This window comes from Danio rerio, chromosome 20 (assembly GCF_049306965.1).
Source record: "Danio rerio strain Tuebingen ecotype United States chromosome 20, GRCz12tu, whole genome shotgun sequence".
Lineage (NCBI taxonomy): Eukaryota > Metazoa > Chordata > Actinopteri > Cypriniformes > Danionidae > Danio > Danio rerio.
The window spans coordinates 52,977,503-52,989,745 of NC_133195.1; the positions used below are offsets into that span (position 1 = coordinate 52,977,503).

General features: G+C 36.1%; 1 protein-coding gene across 8 annotated transcripts in view; it reads right to left on the reverse strand.

The window, feature by feature from the left end:
- The window catches only part of filip1b (filamin A interacting protein 1b), a 97,416-nt gene that overhangs the window by 84,175 nt on the left and 998 nt on the right, over positions 1–12,243 (reverse strand). For 4 of the 8 annotated variants that reach the window (XR_012396146.1, XM_073933755.1, XM_073933753.1 and 1 more), the window contains exon 1: positions 2,803–3,207. The gene's annotated coding sequence lies outside the window, so the exon portion shown is untranslated. The other 4 variants (XM_073933754.1, XM_073933749.1, XM_073933751.1 and 1 more) reach the window with 3 other exon arrangements.

Consider the following 12,243-nt stretch of genomic DNA (forward strand, 5'->3'; position numbering starts at 1 on the left):
TTGATAGTGAACTCATAGCGAAATCATTGAATATTCATTATCTTAGTTTTGCATAATATCCATAGATTAAGCTCAGATTCCAGATTTATTTACTATATTGATAGGAAACTCATAGTGAAATTATTGAATATTCATTATCTTAGTTTTGCATAATATCCACAGATTAAGCTCGGATTCCAGATTTATTTACTATATTGATAGTGAACTCATAGCGAAATCATTGAATATTCATTATCATAGTTTTGCATAATATCCACAGATTAAGCTCAGATTCCAGATTTATTTACTATATTGATAGTGAACTCATAGCGAAATCATTGAATATTCATTATCTTAGTTTTGCATAATATCCACAGATTAAGCTCAGATTCCAGATTTATTTACTATATTGATAGTGAACTCATATCATTGAATATTCATTATCTTGGTTTTGCATAATAGCTACACATTATGGTCAGATTCCAGAATTATTTACTATATTGAACTCATAGCCAAATTATTGATTATTTAGTATCATGGTTTTGCCCCTAAATGCTCAGATTCCAACATTGTTCGCAACACTGATAGTAAAGTCACAGCAATATTATGAAATACTCAGCTAAATCATTGAATATTCAGTATCATGGCATTGCGTAGTGCAATTTTATTATGCTCAATTTCTAAAACTATCCCCAACGTTAAAAGTAAATGGATAGCGATATCTTTGAATCTTTTGCATCATGGTTTTGCATGAAAGCACCACATTATGCACAGCGTTTAATATTCATATCATGGTTTAGACACATTATGCTCCAAACATAAGTATTTGCAAGATCTATGGTGAACAAATAGCAAAATCATTAAATATTTAGCTAAATCGCTTAATATTCAGCATCACTGGTTTGCATAGCAGCACATTATGCTCAGATTCCAGAATTATTTGCTGCAATGCATGTGAATTTATATTGGATTGGTTGAATTTTCAGTATTATATACGTAATATCAATACATTATTCTCAGACTTCAGAATTGTTTTGCTAGGTGGACAACAAATCTATAGTGAAATTGGCACAATATGCTCTGATTTTTACTTTATTCGCAAGGTCAATACTGAAATTTGCAATGTTCTCCCTGAGTCTAAACACAAGCATGTCTTCTTATTCGCGCATACATAAATGTTTAGACAGATCCTAGAGTCTTGAGAGAATATTGAGTCACACGAGCTGATTTCAGACATCACCTCGGTCACCGAGGACTTCGAAGTGCTGTAATGTTTCCAGCAGCTCCCGGGGACTCGTGAAAGAAGAACTCCTTTAGTAGGAAATGTGCAATCTGATGAAGAGCTTCCTGAAATCTGCTCTTATTTACAAATTATACCAGAGCTGTACTGACCACTCAGTTACCATGCAATAGATCTGAAGGACAGTTGCTAATGCAAAGGCTATACTGTAGCATTTCAACTCGTATTTTAGTTGTTTTATCTACTTTGCTACACTGTAAAAAATGCAGGGTTGCACACAATTTATTCATGTTGTCCCAACACAAATCGATTAAGTTAGCTTTTAACAAATTTACATGGATTTAACATAAAAAATTAAGTTGTCTCAATGAAATGTCAAGAATTTTGTTGTTTCAGCTCATTTTAAATAAGTAGTTTGAACAAGTAAAAAAATATAGTTTGAGTATACGTGAATTCTTAGTGCAAGTAAAAAAAATTCCCATGCCCATATAATAAATAAATCCCATTTAAACATCAACATTTAACAAAAATTATGTACTTTAAACACTTAAAATCATAAATAAATGAACAAAAATGACACAATGCCAAAAGCAAATATCAAAATAAAAGTATACAGAATTCATTAATTCATTTTCTTTTAGGCTCAGTCCCTTTATTAATCCTGGGTCACCACAGCGGAATGAACCGCTAACTTATCCAGCACGTTTTTACGCAGCGGATGCCCTTCCAGCCTAAACCCATCTCTGGGAAACAATCATACACACTCATTCACACTCATACACTACGGAAAATTTAGCCTACCCAATTCACCTGTACCCCATGTCTTTGGACTGTGGGGGAATCCAGAGCACCCAGAGGAAACTCACGCGAACGCAGGGAGAACATGCAAACTCCACACAGAAATGCCAAATGAACCAGCCGAGGCTTGAACCAGTGACCTTCTTGCAATGAGGCGAGAGCACTACATACTGCGCCACTGCATTGCCTTAGTTTTTTATTTATTTATTTTATTTTATTATTATTATAACAGCTCAGGGATGAATCTTTTCTAATACAGGGTTGTAAATTAACGCTTTTCTTGTTTTTTTATCAATTCATCGATTAATCGAAGAAATAATTGACAGATTAAGTGATTATTAAAATAATCGTTAATTGCTGCCCCAACAGTATGCTAAATTAAGCTACACGTTCATCATTAATTCATTTTCCTTCAGCTTAGTCCCTTTATTCATCAGGGGCCGCCACAGCGGAATGAACCGCCAACTATTCCAGCATATGTTATTTTACCCAGCGGACGCCCTTTCAGCTGCAACCCAGTACTGGGAAGCACCCATACACTCTTACATGCACACACAGTCTAAAAAATGCTGGGTTGTGTTGAGTCAAATATGGACAAACCCAAACATTGGGTTAAAAGCTGTCATTTAAAATGAATTTGAAAGAATTGACCCAACACTGACATTTTTCAAAAGTTTAAGTAGATATCAACAGGTTCACGAAGACCCGTCAGTTTTACTTTTAGTCTAGTCCAATACATACATACTTATTAATAAATTATAATAACAGTTAGAAGTACAACATACCTTTTTATATATATATATATGGTCCCAAGTAACAGGTCTCGGTTCACAGATGACTTTGTGTCGAAGTCAGCGAAGACTTTAAAAGCGAGTCAAAAGAAACGTCCACTGTAAAGTCCATCTGTTCCTGGAATAAACCATCACAAAGACGCTCCTTTTTAGCAGTCCGGACTTTATGTTGCCTTCTGCTCCCACAGTCCGAGAAGCACTGAGAACTGTATTGTTGTCCTCTATCCAAGTCTGAGCGAGCAGAATGACTAGGAAAAGAGAGACCAATGAGAAGGTCTTGCTTGATGATCTGCCTTTTCAGTGTCCTGTATGAGAGAAAGATGGTGTACGGAGACGGTTTAGATGCTTTAGAGACCCCACACTCCTTTATGTCCTGACCCGTGAAGCGCTGTGTTGACTAAGAGCTAATTTTACCTCATGCGCTCAGTCTCTCGTAGCGTTTAGCAGCTGAGGGGGCTGAAACAGACGTCTGTGAACCCTGCTGACAGCTGGACCGTGGTATTCTGCCAAATGAGGAAAACACGGTCATTACTGGCCGGGCAGTTGCTGGGAAAGAAATGAACTTCTCTGTCTCAGGTGCTTCAAGTGATGTCGGCAAAACTGGCACCCAAACTAAAGAGCACATCAGAGTGAACCACACCAAATCGGTCAAGGTTGACATTCAGAAAAAAAATGTTTGTGTGTGTATGTGTGTGTGTGTGTGTGTACTTGTTTATGTGGTTTACGAGGACACAAAAGTATTTACTGACCTAGATGTACATTAATTTGGTATAGTAATAAGCAGTTTTTACAGTATAAAATACATTGTGCCAATGGAGATTACACCAGTGTCCTTGTAAATCATATATACAAATATGTGCGAGTATGTGTACTTGTTTATGTGGATTACTAGGATACATAATTGTTTACTGACCTTGGTATACACGATTAAGTTAGTAATAAGCAGATTTTATAGTTTACAATACACTGTGGCTATGGAGATTACTCCAATGTTCTTGAAAATCATATATACAAATATGTGTGTGTATGTCTGTACTTATTTATGTGGTTTACGAGGACACAAAATAGTTTACTGACCTAGGTGTACACTATTAATTTGGTAATAAGCAGATTTTTTTACAGTATAAAATACACTGCGCCTATGGTGATTACTACAATGTTCTTGTAAATCATATATACAAATATGTGTGTGGACATATGTACTTGTTTATGTGGTTTACGAGGACACAAAATTGTTTACTGACCTGGGTATACACTATTAAGTTGGTAATAAGCAATTTTTGTATAGTTTAAACACATTGTTCCAATGTAGATTACAGCAGTGCCTTCATAAATCACATATACAAATATGTGTATGTGTGTACTTGTTTATGTGGTTTACGAGGACACAAAATTGTTTACTGACTTTGGTATACACTATGAAGTTAGTAATAAGCAGATTTTATAGTATAAAATACACTGTGGCTATGGAGATTACTCCAATGTTCTTGTAAATCACATATAAATATGTGTGTGTATGTCTGTACTTGTTTATGTGGTTTACGAAGACTCAAAATTGGTTACTGACCTTGGTGTACTCTATTAAGTTGGTAATAAGCAGTTTTTTACAGTACAAAATACATTATACATGATGTCTATTTGATTACATCTGTCATATATACAAATATTTGTGTGTATGGTTGTACTTATTTATGTGGTTTACGAGGACACAAAATTGGTTACTGACCTATTAGTGGGTACACTATTTAGTGGGTAATAAACAGATTTCTTGTATAGTATAAACACATTGTGCCAATGAAGATTACATCAGTGCCTTCATAAATCACATTTACAAATATGTGTATATGTGTACTTGTTTATGTGGTTTACGAGGACACAAAATTGCTTACTGACTACACTCAAAAAAATGATATGTTGGCTTTAATTAACTTTTTTATGTTAACAGGTTCCACGTAACAGAGTTAAGTTACCTTAAAGAAAGAATATTTATTTGAGTGAACTTAAGTTAGTTAAATAAAGGTAAGGTAATGTTGTTTAGTTCAATCAACACAACATTTATAATTTAGCTCTAATTTATTTACACTGCTAAAAAAATCCGTTAAATTTACTGAAAAATACCGGCAATGGTTGCCAGGAATTTTCTGTAAAAATACGGAAGTTTATAGGACTGTTTAAATTTACAGAAAATAACCATATTATATCAACTGATACAATGCTAAGTTCACAAAAACCCAGTTTAGCTCCCAAAAACATAAAGTCATTCAATGCACTAATGTGTTCATGTATGTATAATTAGCAAACAGATTTTCACTGTATTTGTAACTACACAGTTACTTTTAAACAAAAGAAGATGCATCACAACATCATCTATCCTTAGTTTATATTGGACTTGCACACAGATGCTACTATCCTCCATACACTATTAAGTTGGTAATAAGCTATTTTTGCATAGTATAAACACATTGTGCCTATGGATATTACATCAGTGTCTTTGTATATCCTATATACATATATGTGTGAGTGTGTGTGTGTCTGTATTTGTGTTTACAAAGAAACAGAATTGTATAGTAATGTGTATATTGTCATTTCTATAGCTGGCATTCCAAAAATAGTAACAAATAACAGAAATAATCTTAATCTTTAATATTTTTTAGTGTGTGTGCATGTTTTATATATACTACTGTTGGTTTTTCATCAATTGCAATTTAAAGAATTAAAAATCTAGTGTTCCTAAAAGATAATGATAATAATCCTGAAACTGATGCATTACAGTAAGGATGACATTTTTTTGATTTATGAAAATAAGATTCACATGGTTCTGGTTTCTTTCTAATCTAATGCGTTTGACTTTGTAATATAAGCAGAATCATTTCCCGGGACACATTTATTGCTTTACTTTTGGTAAAGTCTTGCCAAAGTGCCACAAGAGTGACAGCATGTCATGACAAACACTGGCACAGTAGTGTCAGGAATGTCACTGAGGGCTGTGTTTACAGCTCTGTTTCTATTGTAAAGCCATTTGGCAACAACAACTCAAGTGTTTGAAATCAGTCACAATAAATACCGTACATTATCAGGGTTTCTTCATGTTTCATCAAGTCAAATGAAATACTTTTTAAGACCATTTAAGGATAAAAATGAATTAAATGCTAAAGTTAAAACCTTAACAAACCTTAAACAAGACATTAAAAACAAAAAGTATTGAAAGGAAGATAATTCAACCATATTAATAAATAAATAGAGTTAATAAATAAACGTTTTTCAAAACTATTTAAATATATTGTTAGTGACTGGAAGGGTGATGATGGCCCATAGCTTTACATGGACACAAGATAATTAAGATCTACAACACAATATTTCAGTTGATTTAAAACTTTTGAACGCCTAAATGTATAGTTTTTGAAATGTAAGACTTTTTAAGACTCCTCAGATACCCTGATTATTATGATAAAAAATAAAATAAAATCTCTAACACAAAAATTGTATATATATATATATATATATATATATATATATATATATATATATATATATATATATATATATACTCATGTTATTTTCTTTATATATTACTATGGTAATAATACTACATTTGAAGAATCAGAGTTCCATGCAAATACCAACTAAAAGCAACACAATGTATTAACTCATTACAATCACAGTATGTAAGTGAAAAGGAAATATTATATTATGTCTGTTTTCTGAATGAACTAGCAACAATTTCTGGAACAATTTAAATATATTTTTAAAAAAGCCTCAGCAAATGCAAAACATCAGCCACAGATCTGACAATCCTGGTCACAAATACCAACAGTTTCTCCCATTAAATAAATAAGTAAATTAATTAATTAAAAAAGTAAGTTGCAAATTTCTCACAATTTTGAGTCTCCCTTACACAATTTTTATTTTGTTCTGAAGCAGTATACTTCAAGAAATTAACTGCAAGTAGAAATAATAAGCTGTAAATCTGTTTAAATACTGTTTTATTAAAACATTTATACTTTGAAAAAAGTTTATATTTATAATGTATATTTTACTTTTTTCTCAACATTTTTAAAAACTGACAGTACTAAAAAAGAAAATTAAATTGCAAGATATAAACTTGGAATTGCGGGGGGAAATTAGAGTGGATGTTGTTTTATAAAGCAGTTCTTGAAAGCATATGGTATCACAGTGTGGTTTGGCAACCTAACTGTTTAGTGTAAATCTAAGTTGATGCATCTCTTAAAGACAGCATGGAAAATGGTTGGGCACAATGAATATTTTAATCCTCAAGTTTTATATGAGAATTGTGTCCTCAATCAGGTGGAAAGGATTGTGGACGATCCAACTCATTTTTTGTATCAACATTATTAACTGCTTCCCTCTGGTAGAAGATATAGAGTCCCAAAGTGTAAGTTATAACCGTTAGAAATCCTTTGTACCTGTTTCAGTGGGTTTATTTAACAAGAGTCTTTCTTAATAAGCATTATAAATTTTGTCAGTGGCGCCTGCAGCCATACAGCTTTAGCACTGTGCGTACCTACCATGAGAGGGCAGTAATTAATGCCGCTTTTTTATTTATGACAATTTAAATCGATTATTAAACAGTAAAGAAACAAACTACAGTTGAAGTCAGAATTATTAGCCCCCCTTTGATTTTTATTTTATTTTTTTTAATATTTCCTAAATTATGTTTAAGAGAAAGGAAATTTCGACAGTATGTCTGATAATATTTTTTCTTCTGGAGAAAGTCTTATTTGTTTTATTTCGGCTAGAATAAAAGCAGTTTTAATTTTTTTAAACACCTTTTTAAGGACAAAATCATTAGTCCCTTTAGGCTATTTTTTTTTTGACTATCTAAAAAACAAACCATGGTTATATAATAACTTACCCTAACCTGCCTAAATAAACTAATTAACATAGTGAAGCCTTTAAATGTCACTTTAAGCTATATAGAAGTGTCTTGAAAAATAGCAAGTCAAATATTATTTACTGTCATCATGACTAAGATAAAATAAATCTGTAATTAGAGATGAGTTATTAAAACTATTATTTTTAAAAATGTGTAGAAAAAATCTGCTTTTGTTAAACAGAAATTGGAAACAAAAAAACAAAAAAAAACAGGGGGCAGCTCCAGGTTGTGTGTAAATACAACAACCTGGAGCTAAACACGCTCAACACAGTGGATATGATAGTGGACTTTGGGAGAAACCCCCCTGCACTCCCCCCACTCACCATCATGAACAGCACTGTGGTAGAGTCTTTCAGGTTCCTGGGCACCACCATCTCTCAGGATCTGAAGTAGGACATTCACAGACTCGATCGTGACGAAAGCCCAGCAGAGACTGTACTTCCTTCGTCAGCTGAGGTAGTTTAACCTGCCACACCAGCTGCTCGTACAGTTCTACTCAGCTGTCATCCAATCCATCCTCTGCACTTCAATCACCGTCTGGTTCGGCTCAGCTTCCAAAACCGACCTCCGTAGACTACAGCGAATAGTCCGGACTGCAGAACGAATCACTGGCACTACCCTTCCTACACTTCAAGAACTGCACTCTTCCAGAGTGAGTGAAAGGGCTCGCAAAATCACTCTGGACGCCTCACACCCAGCACACTACCTGTTCGAACTGTTACCGTCTGGTCGACGCTTCAGAGCACCAAGCACAAAAACAGCCAGACACAGGAAAAGTGTCTTTCCTCAGGCCATCTACCTCATGAACAGTTAAATATCCCCCTACTGTGCAATAAATATGTGCAATACCTTCTCATACGCACTTGTCCACAGCACCTTATTTCAACATACAATGCAATACTTTCTACATTCGCATTTGTCCACAGCACCTTATAACCTGTATATTTATAACAAATCTGTACATACAACTCAACATCCAGATTTCTGGACTAACTGCATCTCTGTTTAACGTTTATCATCTTTTTTCTCATATTTATTTTGTGTTGTCACTTGTCACATTATGTACACTGGAAGCTTCTGTACACAAAAACAAATTCCTTGTGTGTGTGAGGCTGTCACATATCCAGCGATCGCTCTCCAGAGATCGCTGGTTCTCACAACAAACCATGGACTACACTTCCGCCTTTTCCTGGACTACATATTCATACATGCACTTCTCTAAGACACTCACGCCTGCTCATTCATCTAGCTTGATTACACTCACCAGCTGAACCTTGTGAGAGACTGATAACACACCATTCATAAGCCACTCATTGACCCATCTTGTTGGCCGGACACTGCAAGAAATATGAAGATGAAAGGAGAGAACTTGGTAAGAATTTAGAAGAAATAAAAGTTCAATTCAAATTAGATGACATCCTACAAAATAAATCAGGAAATAAATGTTTTACCTTTTTATTGAAATATCTTAAAGGGTCACGAAACACCAAAACACATTTTTTGAGCTGTTGCTAGTCGTATATGTGTCCCACACTGCTAAAAACACTATTAGAACACCTATATTTCACTAAAAAGTGTAAATTGGTTGTTTTTGCGTTACTTCAAGCAAATTCGTACTTCCGGTTTGAAACAAATTTTTGAAGCTGCGTCACGGTCAGGACATAATAGCGTGTATTCCAGCGTGCAGACTGGGCGTCTGTGCCAGAGTGAGTCTTATTACGTCTTACAGTGTGATGCATTAATGCAGGAGTAAAGCTTGGTTCAAACCAATCAGCGCGCTCTATTGTGCAACTTCATTAATATTCATTAGTGTCACCGTGTTTACGCCACAGAGACGCCACGTTGTGTTGGCAAAACAAGCGTGAAGTGTTGCTTTTATAGTTTGCTGCCGTTAAGTTTCGTTTTCTTTTTCACTCTGTGAGAGCTCAGACTCACGTGTGGATTAACAGTGTACGCGACGCTCGACAACAATAACTTACGTGTCTAAGGAGGATTATTGTTTACCTGAGAGCTGTTCTCATCTGCAAACGCTGAGATCTGGAATCGCTTGTAGTATTCTCTTCATAGAGACGCGGCTCTAGTTGCTGTGGATTGTCCTGTCTCTACAGATTTGGTAAGTGAGCAACTAGTGCTCTTTGTTTATTCAGTTTGTTCGTATCGAACTAAGTTAACTATTGCACCGTAACATGTTAGGACCACAACCAAACTTTAACCTCGTGGAGGGTTTTTAACCGCATTTTGTGACCGGAATAACACACGCGGCTTTCTGACGCTACCTGCCGTGTGCATCTAAGTTTCCGGAAAATGCTGAGGTTTTTTTTTCTCTCATTCGCCGTGCGGTATCAAACATTGCATGAAAAATACACGCTTAGAGCAGTTCCTCGAATCAAATATCTCGTTTGTCGCGAGGGACATGAATGAATTCCCTGAATGAAAGAGCCAAACTGCAGTTAAAGTCCACCATTTAATAATTTGGCAAATAATTCCACTACAGATGTCCATGTAGGTTAAACACCATTTCTTTCTCCTGTGTGTGAGTATTTTGACTGAAACTCGCGCGTGCCCAAATAGACACTCCCACACACTCCCACTTTAGTTCCTCCGACACTCCCCCCTAAACAGAGCTGGACACGCCCACTTTTCTGACTTTTTCCAAAGTAGAGGTGTGAAAACACCCTGCTGAAACGAGGGGGTTTCATGGCCCTTTAAAAATTCGCATTTATGGGGGAGGATTTAATAAAAGAAAGCGGTAGGTGAGGGCTAAATCAAAATGATCCACACTCCATACCAGTTGGTGGCGGAAATACACCATTTTGTTGTTTGTCAACCGCCATTAAATTGAAGAAGAAGAAGAAGAAGAATCTTGTTGGCCGAGTCTTGTTAGCTGTTTCAGTTACATTACAAAGCGTTTCTCCCTGTCTTGTTTCTCCGTGTTTCACCCTAGCCTTGTTAACCTTTGTTCTTCTGTTTAGCTGCCTGCCTTTAGACCTATTGCCTGTTTATACGACGACGATTCTGGACTGCCTGAATATACCCGTTTGCACCTGTTTGATCATTTCTTGCCTGATGCTGAATAAACCTGCATTGTGGATCTTACCCCAAGTTGTCTCGGTCACTCCCCCCGTCGTAACAGAGGCACACTTGGCAATAAAACTGATTCTGATAACTCTGACTTCAACTGTATATGCAAAATTCGTTTTAAAAATATATTTTTTCCCAAGAAAAAAATTACGAATTATATTTTAGTTTCAGCCCAGCTGTGCGAGTGGATGATTTTCGGTCAGTGGAAAGTAAGGGTTTTATTAACGCTTCACTATTGTATCCCAATCTTCTGTCATATATTTGCAAATGTTTTGATATGTCATAGTTTTAAAGATTACATTTTGAGCGTCTGATTTTTCCTTGGTGCTGATGTGCGTTCATTACATTTAGATTTCAACAAAATATTAAAATTAAAAAGTAAACAAATTATTATTAAGTATGCCCTTAAATAATGTAGCATTTTGACAGTAAGCATCAATGTTTTTTGACATGATTGGGGGAAGGGTGGTGGATTTGTGCATTCCTTGAAATAAAATCCTGCAGGCGCCCCTGAATTTTGCAACTGCTGTATTTTGTATTGTTTTTATGGGATGTCTGCAGCAATATGGTGATGACCATAACCAATTTCCTGTCAAGGAAAATTAATTTTACTACTCAGGGCTCAACAATAAGGACTGTCCGATGGCCCAAGGCCAGTGTGAGAGATGCTCGGGACAGTAGACAGAATCGATACTGGCTCAATAGGGTCACTAAGGGTGCTTTCACACCTACACTTTTGTTTCGGAACCTGTCTCGTTTGCCCAGTTAGCGTGGTTCGTTTGGCATATGTGAAACCCCCAATCGTGCTCGGATCCGCGCCAAAACAATCGCTCCGAGATCGCTTGAATGAGGTGGTCTCGGCTCAATAGAAAGGAACTTTGGAGCGGATCGATTGTAGTGAGAAAGCAAACGATCCGAGGCCGGTTATATTCCAGTGTATTATAGATATGTAATAGGCATACTGCTATATGAAGAGAGAATTATGAGTAGGGCGGGAGGTCATTCAACAGACATCCCAAGTCTCCCGGAAGTCTCGTTAGTCTCCCGCAAATGCACAGAGACTCAAGGATGCCCGCAAACGAGTGATAATCTCCTGGTAATCACGCGTCTCCCTCCCGGTCCTTAAATATGTCGCGCACCATTCTCACCCCTCCCCACCACATCAGTCTTCGCTCTTCGGACATGCAGCGTGCACCCTGTCAAACACCACCAAACCACCACCTTCCCTGACACCTGAGCGGGACTCTACAAAATAAACCGTGATACTCTGATCAATGTGAGGATAGTTTACTCACACATGACTTGTTTTAGCTCTTTTGGTCCGTTTAGAAACTTTGCCGTGTGAAAGCGAACCGCACCAAGAGCAAAGAGCAACAATGTAACAATTTTAATCCCTGTTTCTGAACAACTGAATTGATTCACAGGTGTGAAAGCACCCTCAATTTTAATTTACCTGATAC